General features: G+C 33.2%; 1 long non-coding RNA gene across 1 annotated transcript; it reads right to left on the minus strand.

Moving 5' to 3' along the window:
* Positions 1-555: 555 nt before the first annotated feature.
* Positions 556-1,094, minus strand: LOC133183811 (uncharacterized). The gene is made up of 2 exons (XR_009720735.1): positions 968-1,094; positions 556-707 (listed from the first exon to the last, which is right to left on the minus strand). It is a non-coding gene; the product is annotated as an uncharacterized LOC133183811 (long non-coding RNA).
* Positions 1,095-13,502: the final 12,408 nt, after the last annotated feature.

Here is a 13,502-nt window from a genome sequence, read left to right on the forward strand (position 1 = left end):
CCCAAGTTGAAATGGCAGCCAAATTTAAATTTATAATACAATGCCGTGCCCACTTATACGCCACAATTAGGGTATATATGATAAATTCAATAAGTATACAATGTTTTGTGTTGTTGTCTCTTCTTCGATAATCATTCTTTATTGATAAGTGATAACAAATGAACATTAATTCTGTTATTTTGTCAATTTTCTATCTATATCTGTTGTTCGTGAAAAATGCATTGTTATTATACAACAGAAGAAATATATAACCTTATCAATATTTAATTAAGGTAATTTTGGCTTACTTTTCCTTCGAATTTTCCCTTTTCTTTTATCTACAACAGAAAAAGAATGAAGGTATCAATTGTTGGAATATTTAATCAGGAATATGTCAATTCAAATTGAAGTGTTTCAATGCTTTATTTTTTATTTTGTTAAACTTTTTCTGTTCAGATAAATTAAAAAAAAAAAAATTTCACTAACACAAATACATTTTGTTCGATAAAAGTTCAAAAATGTACCTCCATATTTTGAACTTCAATTAATTGATTAGCATAAAATTAATATTACTCACCTGAATTGCGGTATTTCGGGTTTCTGTAAATCAAGATCCTCCAGACGCCTCCACAAGCCTCGTGATTTCCCTTACATTTCATCCTGCATTCTTTCAATGGTTTTCTTTTTTTGAACCGCATGGAATTCCCACAGAAACATTCATTGCCAGCCTGCATTTAAAAAAAAAAGAAATTCATTTTTTTTAAAAAATACACTTTATGTAGAATTAAAATTCTTTTGATATCGAATTAGTTTATAACCATCCTGATTCTGTTTTTTTTTTTCTTCATTAATTTGACTCAGTTTAAAAAAAATAGTTTCTTTCGAATCATTGTTGAAGTTGGAATTCGAAATAAGTTTTATACATTGGAAATTGTGATCTTACTATTCCTTCCTATAAATTCTTCAAATCAATGTGGGCAAAGTTTACCTCAAGTCCGTAAAATCGTTTTCTCTCTTTCTCACATCTTCGTCTACAGCGGCCAACTGTCATGTGATTGCCATGCGTCCGTCGTCCACTAAGAACCCTTTTCCTGGAGTCCCTGTAGCAGCCAAGCATATCTAAAAGAAAAACACGAATATTTCATATTTGAATTCTTATATTTTTAAAAGGTTCGAAAAAATTTATAAACAAATTCAGTAACAGACGGTCAGCCACTTTGTCATCGCATTACTTCGACCCGTAGAGTTAAAACGTCAATCATAAAAAATGAAATTGAACTAAAATAATATTTTAATAGAACATAAGATGTTAAAAAAAGAAATGTAAACTAGTTTTATTTTCCCAAATGATTCTTCAAATCTATGAAAAATTATCTTTCGCTTTTCTCCAAAACACGGGAAATACCGTTTTCATGATACATGAATTCAAGCTGTGTCATATTCATCCTTTATTGATAAGTGATAACACATGAACATTTATTCTGTTATTTTGTCAATTTTCTATCTATATCTGTTGTTCTTGGAAAATGCATCCCACCTCTGATGTCTTAGAGGTCCGTGTTAGCTCTGATCCTATTTTGTAATGTTTCATGGCCTTTTGAGCTCGAATACTGTTCGTTATCTCCAAATATTTCATGGTTATCATATAACAGAGGAAATATATAACCAAATAAAAATTTTATTAAGGTTATTGGCTTACCTTTCCTTCGAATTTTCCCTTTTCTTTTGTCTACAACAGAAAAAGAAAGAAGGTATCAATTGTTGGAATATTTATTCGGGTGTATGTTACTTCAAATTGAGGTGTTTCAATTTTTTTTTTGGCTATTTTGTTTTTTTTTTTCACCATATACAGAAACTATCACTTTTTTCAACAATAATTTGATAATTTTTAATCAATTAAAAAGAATTAAAAAGTGACCGATAAATATACATTCATCTTGATAAAATTTTTGAAAAAATATACCTCTATATTTTGAATTTCAATCAATCGATTAGCATAAAATAGTACTCACCTGAATTGCGGTATTTCGGGTTTCTGTAAATCAAGATCCTCCAGGCGCCTCCACAAGCCTCGTGATTTCCCTTACATTTCATCCTGCATTCTTTCAATGGTTTTCTTTTTTTGTACCGCATAGAATTTCCACAGAAACATTCATTGCCAGCCTGCATTTTAATAAAGAAATTAATTTAATAAATAAATAAAATAAATTACACTTAATGTATAAATAAAACTCTTTTGATATCGAACTTTTATATATAGATTTTATAACCAACTGATTCTGTTATTTTTAATTAATTTAACTCAATTATAAAAAAAAAACTAGTTCCTTTCAAATTATTTTTGAAGTTGGAATTCAGAATAAGTTTTTATACATTGAAAATTATGAATTCGCCATTCCTTTCTATGAATTGTTCTAATCAATGTGGGCAAAATCTACCTCAAGTCCGTAATATCGTTTTCTTTCTTTCTCACATCTTCGTCTACAGCGGCCAACTGTCATGTGATTGCCATGCGTCCGTCGTCCACTAAGAACCCTTTTCCTCGAATCTTTGTAGCAGCCAAGCATATCTAAAAGAAGAGTTAGGAATATTCAAATTTGAATTCTTTTATTATTTTTTTTTGTAAGCTCGAAAATATTTAAAGACTAACAGAAACAATAACAGTCGGTCAGCCACTCTATCATCGCATTTCTTCGATCTGTAGAGCTAAAACGTCAGTAGAAAAAAAGATGTAAAAGAAAACTGGATAGATAGGGATATTGATGGCAAATTGTTATTTTCACCATTTAACAATCAATTTTATAGAAATGAAATTTGAAATGAGATAAATTTACAATAAATGTAGAAAGGTATAAAATGTAAATTTCTTTTTTCCATATATTAACAATGATTTTTTAAATCTATTAATATTTATCTTTCGCTTTTCTTCAAAACATGGAAATACATTTTTCATGATACATAAATTCAAGCTGTGTCATATTATTCATTCTTTATTGATAAGTGATAACAAATGAATATTAAATCTGTTATTTTGTCAATTTTCTATCTATATCTGTTGTTCGTGGAAAATGCATTGTTATCATACAACAGAAGGAATATATAACCTTATCAATATTTAATTAAGGTTATTGACTTACCTTTCCTTCGAATTTTCCCTTTTCTTTTGTCTTTAACAGAAAAAGAATGAAGGTATCAATTATTGGAATATTTATTCAGATATATGCTACTTGAAATTGAGGTGTTTCAATGTTTTTTTCCTATTTTGTTAAACTTTTTTTCTGTTCAGATAAATTTTAAAAAAAATTAAAATGTCACTAATACAACTACATTTTGTTCGATAAAAGTTCAAAAACATACCACCATACTTTAAACTTCAATAAATCAATTAGCATAAACCTAATAGTACTCGTGGCGCAGTGGTTAGAGCGTTTGCTCTAGAGTCGCGGAGTAAGGAGTTGATCCTTACGTCGCCGGTTCGAATCCCACTGTGGGACGTGGAGACCGGTCCTTCGGATGAGACCGTATAAATCGAGGTCCCGTGTCGCAGTAGGTGCTGGCACGAAAAAGATCCCTTACTGCTCAATGGCCCTGAGTGCCGAGTATAGGTCAAAATTTGTAGCCCTCCACCGGTAAGTGGTGGCGTCTCCATATGAGTTAAAAATTCTCCAGAGGGACGTTAAACAATAAAAAAATAAACAAACAAACTTAATAGTACTCACCTGAATTGCGATATTTTGGGTTTCTGTAAATCAGGATCCTCCAGGCGCCTCCACAAGCCTCGTGATTTCCCTTACATTTCATCCTGCATTCTTTCAATGGTTTTCTTTTTTTGTACCGCATGGAATTTCCACAGAAACATTCATTGCCAGCCTGCATTTTAATAAAGAAATTAATTTAATAAATAAATAAAATAAATTACACTTAATGTATAAATAAAACTCTTTTGATATCGAACTTTTATATATAGATTTTATAACCAACTGATTCTGTTATTTTTAATTAATTTAACTCAATTATAAAAAAAAAACAAACTAGTTCCTTTCAAATTATTTTTGAAGTTGGAATTCAGAATAAGTTTTTATACATTGAAAATTATGAATTCGCCATTCCTTTCTATGAATTGTTCTAATCAATGTGGGCAAAATCTACCTCAAGTCCGTAATATCGTTTTCTTTCTTTCTCACATCTTCGTCTACAGCGGCCAACTGTCATGTGATTGCCATGCGTCCGTCGTCCACTAAGAACCCTTTTCCTCGAGTCCTTGTAGCAGCCAAGCATATCTAAAAGAAAAGTAAGATTTTTCCATTATCCATTCTTATGTATTTAAATAGTTTGAAAAAGGTCTACAGACTAACAGATACACAAACAGTCGGTCAGCCACTTTATCAACGCATTTCTTTGACCTGTAGAGCTAAAACATATAAAGGAAAATTTGATAGATATGGGTATTGATGGCAAATTATTCTTTTCTCAATTTCAAGATCAATAAAATAAAAATGAAATTTGAACAATGATTAATTTTCAATAGGTATATGACCTGTAAAGGTATACCATTTTCGTTGTTTTCACATTTTAGCGATGTTCTTTAAATCTATTAATACTGATATTTATCTTTAGTTTTTCTTCCAGACATTGAAATACGTTTTCTCATCAAGCTGTGCCACTTTTATTATTGCATTGATAAGTGGTAATAGTTGAACATTGATTCCGATATTTTGTCAATCCTCTGCATGGTTATCATACAACATAAGAAAAAATATAATCCTTTCAATGTTAAATTAAAGTAATTAGTTTACCTTTCCTTCGAATTTTTCCTTTTCTATTGTCTACAATGGAAGATATCAAGGTATCAATCGTTAAAATATTTATTAAGGTGTCATATCATTTAAAAAAAGAAGTTACTAATGCAAATACTAGTACATTCAATTCGACAAAAAATCAAAAATAATAATGCATAATTTGAATTTCAATTGATTGATTAGTGTAAACTTAATAATATTCACTTGAATTGCGGTATTTCGGGTTTCTGTAAATCAAGATCCTCCAGGCGCCTCCACAAGCCTCGTGATTTCCCTTACATTTCATCCTGCATTCTTTCAATGGTTTTCTTTTTTTGTACCGCATAGAATTCCCACAAAAACATTCATTGCCAGCCTATATTATTTTATGTAAATAAAATCTTTTTAATTGTAAGAGAAATTTCATCTGAATCATAAGATTCCAAGAATTACACATTTAAAACATAAAATTCTTTTGATGCAGATACTTGATTATAAACAACATTCTACAGAACTCAATCTGATATTTTTATATTTTATTCTTAAAAAAACAACAAAATAATTTCTGGTTTATTTTAAACAATGCTGATTTTGAGATTCGCGATTGGATTTTTATACATCTACATGAAAATATTATTTGTGCTGAACACTTCCCTTTTTGTAAAACCCATAAATCAATAGGGACAAGAAAAAAATACCTCGACTCCGTAAAATCGTTTTCTTTCTTTCTCACATCTCCGTCTACAGCGACCGACTGTCATGTGATTGCCGTACGTCCGTCGTCCGTTAAGGACCCTATTCCTAGAATCCTCGTAGCAGCCAAGCATATCTAAAACAACAAATGTATACTGTATACAGGATTATTTTCCCCCTTCTGATTTTCGTCCTTTCACACATGCAAACGATTTTGCCCCGTTTTGAATTCGCCCAGACACAGTTCTGTTAAAGAAATAATGCCGTTTTCTTTGAATTCGCCCAATTGCGACGAATGCGAAAGGGGCGAAAATAAAACGGGAGCGAAAATTCCCCTGTGTACTGTATATCCTCATACTCAGTAAATATTATTTAATTCAACTTCATTGATATTCTTTTGAAGTAGGTCTTATCTTGAGATATCTTATTTCATCCATTTTCGGATCTTAGGATTTTTTTTTAAAGAAAACAATACGCGATTTTTTAATCTACAAATGTTCCTGAACGTGGCCTAGTTTTGTTGTGATCAGTAGTTCCTGTCTATAAAATTTTTGTGATTATACAAGGTTTTAGTGTACAGGGAGATGCCTTTTTAATTGAAATTCAGATTTGCTATTTAAAATGGTGTATGTCACCTACAGCTGTTATTGGGAAGATGTTAATTTTATATTCCCAATAATCATTTATATGAATTTAAATTTTAGCTGCAACATCAGCATGAGAAATGTTGTTTTTGTCTATACGTGCGTGGTCGCGCATGACATCTAAACACGAGTAGGGGAAATTGCTGAAGGACTTTGCTTTTGGTACCTGAAATAGATTGACTTTTTTTGCTTCAATTCCACTTGGGAGAATTCCTTTTGGTTTTTTTAATTGAAGAATGTATCCAAATGTAGAGTGGGGGTAGATACTTAAAATCTTGATTGTTTCATGTAATTTTGATTGAAAGTATTGGATTGTTATATACTAACTACTCTTTTCACAAATCTGTTGTTAATTACCTTTAACTCAGTTAAAAAAAATGCTGCAAATGTTTCAGCCTAGACGGGCATCAGATATTATTCATACAATCCTTTTGTTCCGTGATTCAATATGATTCACTTTGAAATGTACATGATAAGACTTTTTGGGTTGACGTTTCGTATGGACAAAGAATAAAGGCGTAAAAATCCGACTTGCTGTTAGCCCTTACGAACGTTGTCTGATAAATCAAACTTTGAAATTTCTGCTTTACACTAAAAATGATAAACAAAACAACTGATCAAGAATACTACACAGTTACAAAACTGAAACCAATGTTGTTGTTGTTTTTATCTTCATTACAAATTTCTTGCAAATTGTAAAAAAAAGTAATAATTAAAATTGATGTAAAATGCTTCAAAATGAAAATAGACTTTGATACGCGTATTTTTTTTTTTTTATCTCGAGTAATTTATTTACATCAAAAGACTACAAATGATTTCATTAATATTCTGTTTTATTAAATCGGGCCACTGTGTAATTTTATTTTAATTTCATAAAAATAAAGAAAACCTTCAAATATATTTGTTAAATTAAAGACCTAAGTTATTTAATAAGTTCATTCTGCTTGTCACTATAATTGATTAATTTACACTTTCTGTTTAAAATATTAATTGATTGGCATTTGCAGAGGATAGACGAGATTTAGTATGTAATGAAAGCGGATACATTATAATGTTTACAGAACTCAGCAATTGTTAGTATTCGTACATAATAAAAGAAATGCTGGATGGACTAGATACTGAAGCGCAATCCGTATCTCCATATTAACTTAATAGGATATGTCACAACCCTGAATTATCAATGATCAGAGCTTTTTTTCTTTTCAAATTGAATTTGAAATAATGAAAATACCTTCAAATATATACACGTCTTTTAATTTTTGAACAGATTTTGGAACCGATTATCTTAACAGAATACGCACTCCCTAATTCCATAAATTAAAAAATCAAATGATATAAAAACAAATTCAAATTCATGAAGAACCAAGAATTCATTACCTCTTCGTGTGACCGTGCCTCTGTTTCTGGATCTTCTTTTCCCGCCACGTCCCCAAAAGCGGAACCCTTCCGTTTCTTTGCATGGAAAAGGAAACCGAGAAACATTAAGTTTAAGATAGTGATACATTTTCCCCCTTTCTTTAACATGTAAAATTTTGAATACTGATAATTAAAAAAGATGTAAAATGCTTCAAAATGAAAAAAAAAATAAAGATCACAATTTAATTTTCAAAGCAATGCAACATTTACCTCCTAAATAAACAGCAAAGAGGACCACCAGCAATATTCGCCACATCCTGGAAAAGGCAACTCGTCGGGTGGGTCATTTCTCGGTATATTTATATAAGTATATCCTATTGATCAATGCCAACAGGAGGTGGGTGTAATGATTTAAAGAAAACTACATACATATGTACTTTACAAAATAGATGATTTTCGTCATGCAAGTGGTAAATGATATGATCAATAAGAAGTATTGTCTTCAAATGCTTACAGTACACGTGTCTTAAACATTTGTTCTCTCTTGATTTTATATTTCAGAGAGGGAGAGGGGGAGTCTCATTTGCAGAAAAGTTCTTTCAAGCTCTTCGGTTTTTCTATTTAGCATGCAGCATGCAGAAATTATTTAACACTTTTTTGACATTTTGAACTGCAATATATATACGGATAGCATATACTGAAGATGAAAGAGGTGTAGCATTTAACTTTGGTCATGGTGACTAAAAAGAGTGGACACAGGGTTCAGACACCAAGGTGGTGCAAAATTGGTCATACATGTACGAGGGTTGTCCAAAAAATTCGTGGACAATGGCGTTTTTGTCAAAATAAATGGTTCAAAATATTCTTATTGTATACCAAAATATTAGTTATGAAAATCCAAGTCAGAATAGTTTGGTTTTTATTGTTTGAACTTAATATTTTTGTAAAAATCGCGGTCATTAAAGGTTGCCGATAGTGCGCACGAACCAGGGTTAAATGCCAGAAACTTTTTTAAAAAGTGTTCTGGTTAAAGTGATTATTTTCTTTATAAAACGAGTCAAAACTTAATACAAATTAAATGTGTCACAAATAAAGCGGCTCTCATCATTTTCTGATATCTTTAGTATCGCTTACTAAATAGACAGTGAGAATATTAAGCAAAAACCGCAAGAAGTACGTTTCAAAACTTGACAGAAAAAGCGACGTCGGCCATCCGAACGGAACAGCGTCCAGTCATACTATTATGGTTTAATATGGTTGAAACGACATCAGACACAAAATATTTACTCAAACAACTTGAAATTATTGGAATATATTTAGTTTTTGATTTGTAATTGGTGTATACGATTTTTCAACGGTGTGTAAAATTTCGGAGACACTACAAGAAGTACAAGAAGTGGAAAACCACTGTTATTTGATGAAAAAAGGATATCCCTGTTCATGACGTTGTTATAAATCTAGCGCCGTCGGACAGGGCTGTGCAGCTTGTGTACACGAACTGTTTATATTGATGACGCTCGTAAATTATCGTGTATTGTTTTGAATTTTAAAAATTAAATCAATTGTGGTCTATACATAAATATTATTGCACACACTTGTCAATGTGTCATAATAAAGAAAATTAGCGAGTGTCCATGAACATGTGATAAAAATTCAAAATCCATATTTTGGACGTTATCATGAAATTAGCGTTACGTCAGACTGGGCCGTGCGGCTTGCATATACAAAGTATTACGCCTATAATGTTCATAAAATAGTGTGCATTGTTTTAATTTTATATATATTTACTAAAGCATGGTCTATATTAAGATACTATCGTACATGTTTGCTATTGCGGACTTTATTAAGAAAATTCAGCATGTGTCCACGAACTTTTTGGACAGCCCTCGTATGTTGAAAATACATTACACATTTGAAAATTTCCATCATTTCTCATGGACATTTTGCATGCAATCTGTTCACTAATCGCATTTTTAGAAAAGATTTTCATCTATGACGAAACTAATTGTTTGAATAAACTGTCAAAAATCTAATGTGTTAGTACATTTAAACTGTCAAAGTAGATTTGCATTCTCATTCCCAGAGTGAAAAAAAATAAAGAAGACCTCAAAAGTATCATAACTTAAATGTATATGGATATGACATGTTAGACTGTGCGACCGTTAGTGAGGGCCGAGCCATCAAGGCAGCATTTTTCTCTCTTCTTTTTATTTTATTGTCAAATTCTAAAATATGTATCATCAGGTCAAAAATCAGTATCAAGTACAACAAATAATACAGTCTTTTATAAAATGACCCCCATCCTATCCAGCCATTTCAGTTTCTTTAGTAAAAAAAAATATTTATGAGTACGAGAACAATATTTGTTAATATTGTTTTAAATCTACGGAGAAAATCTACAAGAAATATTTTAATAATATTTTAAAATTATGATTGTTTAACATTTCTTTTCTTTAAGTAAAATGTTTCTTGAAGAGTTTAAAAAATATTAGCAATTTTTTTTTTTTTAATATTCATAAATAATTTTTTATTAAAAAATCTGAAATGTCTATCAACAATTTTTAAGCCACAAAATATTTTATTTACAAGCAATACAATTTTTTCCATTTTCTCTTAAGAAATACGAAAAAAATCATATAAAATAATTTAAAGCTTATATTGGTCTTTTAATGATGAAATCATATGTCATAAGAGATACTTTAAACATTCATAAAATAATTTTTAGGTGTGGCATACCTCCTTAATGTAAGTTAAGACAAACATTGCATATAATCGAGTTTTCAATTGAATATTTTTGTGGGAGAAAACATGAATCAATTCCTTTGAAGTTTTAGATACTATATATATATATATATATATATATATATATATATATATATATATATATATATATATATATATATATATATATATATATATATATATATATATATAAAGCACTAAAAATGACCAACGACACGAACAATAATAATTGTCAAATTTTCGGGACAACCTGTCCCTTCCTCAGGACAAAGAAAAAAGTTAAGAAGTCATAAAAACAAAGGAAATAGAGAAGCAAAAACAACTAGCACTACTACTAAACTACCAAACACTAAATATTTACAATGTTACATGTTTAATTTGGAGTTTATAAACAGTTGTGAACAAAGAAATCCGGAGCGCTATGAATTGTGTCCGGTCTATCGGGTGTACTCTGGTGAAGTGTGATTTACATAATTGAACGAATTAATTATCGCTAATTAATTACGGCCAACAGTAAATCGTACATTGTCTTATTCTCTCAAAATAGCGTAACTCTACATGATAAAAAGAAATTAAAGAAAGATAATATGGAAGGACAATTTTGAAATATGAATTTGGATATATTATAAATTTGGAAATCGGAAAAAAGAAATAAACAAAAATGTGAGCTGTAAATATTTGGGTAGGTTGTTCCAGGATTACTGATACGAATTAACGGTAAAGTTTACACTACATAGAGAGAATGAACTTGTTTGTTACAATCCGGGATTGGGTCTAGTTCACGTTCATCCTGGTGAAGTCATTAAGTTTGTTAATACCATTAGGGCGGAATGACTTCAGCCTGTGCATCCAGAACTTTTCCTTGCCTTTTCTCTGCGCGTCTGTCCATCTTGGATTATGGTCAATAACCACTACTGTCATGTCCTCCCATTTGTGTCCTTCAAGGTTGAAATGTTCCCCAACGGGTTCATTGAGTTTTTTGGTCCTAATGGTAGAACGGTGATTATTGACCCTCCTGCGAAGATCTCCTGTTTCACCAACATACTGTTTGGAGCAAACTTTGCAACTGATGAGATAAATGCAGTTGTCTGTTTGACAGGACAAATTCCCTAGTATTTTGTAGCTGCGGCCTGTAACGGGGCTGTTGAAACTGTCTGTGTCAGAGCTGTACTTACAGAGAAGACATCTTCTGTCAGAGCAAGTTTTAAAGCCCCCGTTAGGTAATGGATTGTCCAATCTGGTTCTTACTACCATGTCCTTCAGGTTCCTCGGGCGTCTGTATGCAGCCAAAGGGGGCTCCTTAAAGACCTCTGCCATTCGTTTATTTGAGTGGAGAATTGGCAGATTCTTTTGAAGGATACCGCTGAGGTTCTTAAGGACGGGATGGTATGTGGTTACCAGAGGGACCCTGCCGCTATTGTCTTTTTCCTTGTAGCGTAATAGGTTTTGCCTGTCATGTCCCGCCATCTCATCAATAGCAGTTTGTACGGTGCGGGCATTGTAGCCTCTCTTGCATAAGTGGGACTTAAGGAGACCGCTTTGTTCTTGATATAAGGCAGGGGATGAACAGATGCGCCGAATTCTGGTGGCTAGACCCTTAGGCACACCCTTAAATGTGTGTGGGGGATGACAGCTAGTTGGCATAAGATACAGATGGGAATCTGTGGGTTTCGTGTGGAGACTGAACTCGATTTCACCGTCAGTCAGGGTAGATGTAGTATCTAGGAATATGTTTTTCGAATTAGATACGTCTACTGTAAATTTGATAGACTGATGAAAGGTGTTGGCAAACGAAATGAATGCCTCGAGGCTCTCGCGACATTCCACCCACTTCATCTCTATATCGTCAATGAAACGCAACCAGCTAAGGGGCCTAAATGGTGCTTGAAGTAGCAAGTTGCGTTCCAGTCTGCCCATGAAAATATTGGCATAAGATGGTGCCATTTTCGTACCCATAGCAGTGCCATTAACCTGCAGGTAATGTTCTCCATTAAACATGAAGTTGTTATACTTGAGAACATGTTCAAGGAGCATGGCAAGGGACTCGGTAGAAGGAATTTGTATGGATCTACTATCCCAGACTTCTCTACAGGCTTCGATACCCTCATCGTGCGGAATATTGGTGTACAAAGATGTGACGTCCATAGTCACGAGAAGGGTATGATCTGGAAGGCCAGTAGAGGGCGTCTTGTTAATGTAGTCCGTGGTGTCCTTGAGATAGGATGGCAAATTCTCTACGTGTGGACGGAGATGTAAATCGATGTATTCAGAAATTTTCTCCGTGGGGTGTCCAATAGCGCTAACTATAGGGCGACCTGGCATACCTTCTTTGTGTATCTTGGGAAGCAGATAAAATTGTCCTGGTCTACAGTCAATAGGATTGAGTGTCTCATAGACGTTGATACCAATCTCGTTTTTCTCAAACATTTCGTCAAGAGTTTTGGTGATGGCGGTGGAGAATTCTTTAGTAGGGTCAGAGTCCAGTTTCTTATAGAAACGTTCGTCTGAGAGTTGTCTATGGGCCTCCGCCATGTACGTCTCTTTATCAAGCACTACTACTGTAGAGCCTTTGTCTGCTTTCTTGATTACAATGTCATCCCGATTCTTTAATGATTGTAAGGCGGATCTCTCTTCCTTACTCAAATTGTCGGGAGCCTTGTCTGGCATTGAAAGGAGTTTCTCTATGTCTGACTCAACGGCGTCAATATACGACTCAAGGGCTCCGCATTTGCCCGGTGCAGGTTCCCAGTCACTTTTTGGCCGATAGAGTTTGTGTTCCTCTAGGTCGTGCAATTGTGGCTGAGAAGAGTCATATGAGTCAACTTCGGAGTTTTTTCTAGAAAAATGCTCCTTCAACCGAAGTCTCCGAAAGAAAGCTCGGGTGTCCTCTCTGACTTGTTTTTCGTCGACCTCATGTGGCGTGGGACAGAAATTCAGCCCCTTGGAAAGAAGTGAGGTCTCCGATTCGGAGAGAGGAACACTAGATCTATTGAGCACTGGGCAGACGTCAGGAGTTTGTGAGGGTCCGTCCCTCGCGATTGTCGTTAAGCGTTTGAAGCGTCTCGAGCGGGGCTTACGTGTTTTGTTAACTCGGACCTCTGATCGGTTGTTCCTGGTCTGTGGAACACTGTCTCGGAGAAATTTCTTTCTTTGAGTCTTGTTGAGTTCATTTGTTAGGGCCATATTATAGGTGTCAATAATATTATGGGCTTCATCAAGATCAGCTTGGGACATGCTATCAGTGAGGGATGATTCTAAGGAAGTGATATCACTCTCAAATTGTCCTAACTTGTGGATATCCCAAGAAAGA

This window comes from Saccostrea echinata, unplaced genomic scaffold, assembly GCF_033153115.1.
Source record: "Saccostrea echinata isolate AGI-Se365-2 ecotype Australia unplaced genomic scaffold, CSIRO_AGI_Sech_v1 ptg000009l, whole genome shotgun sequence".
NCBI classification, from domain to species: Eukaryota; Metazoa; Mollusca; class Bivalvia; order Ostreida; family Ostreidae; genus Saccostrea; species Saccostrea echinata.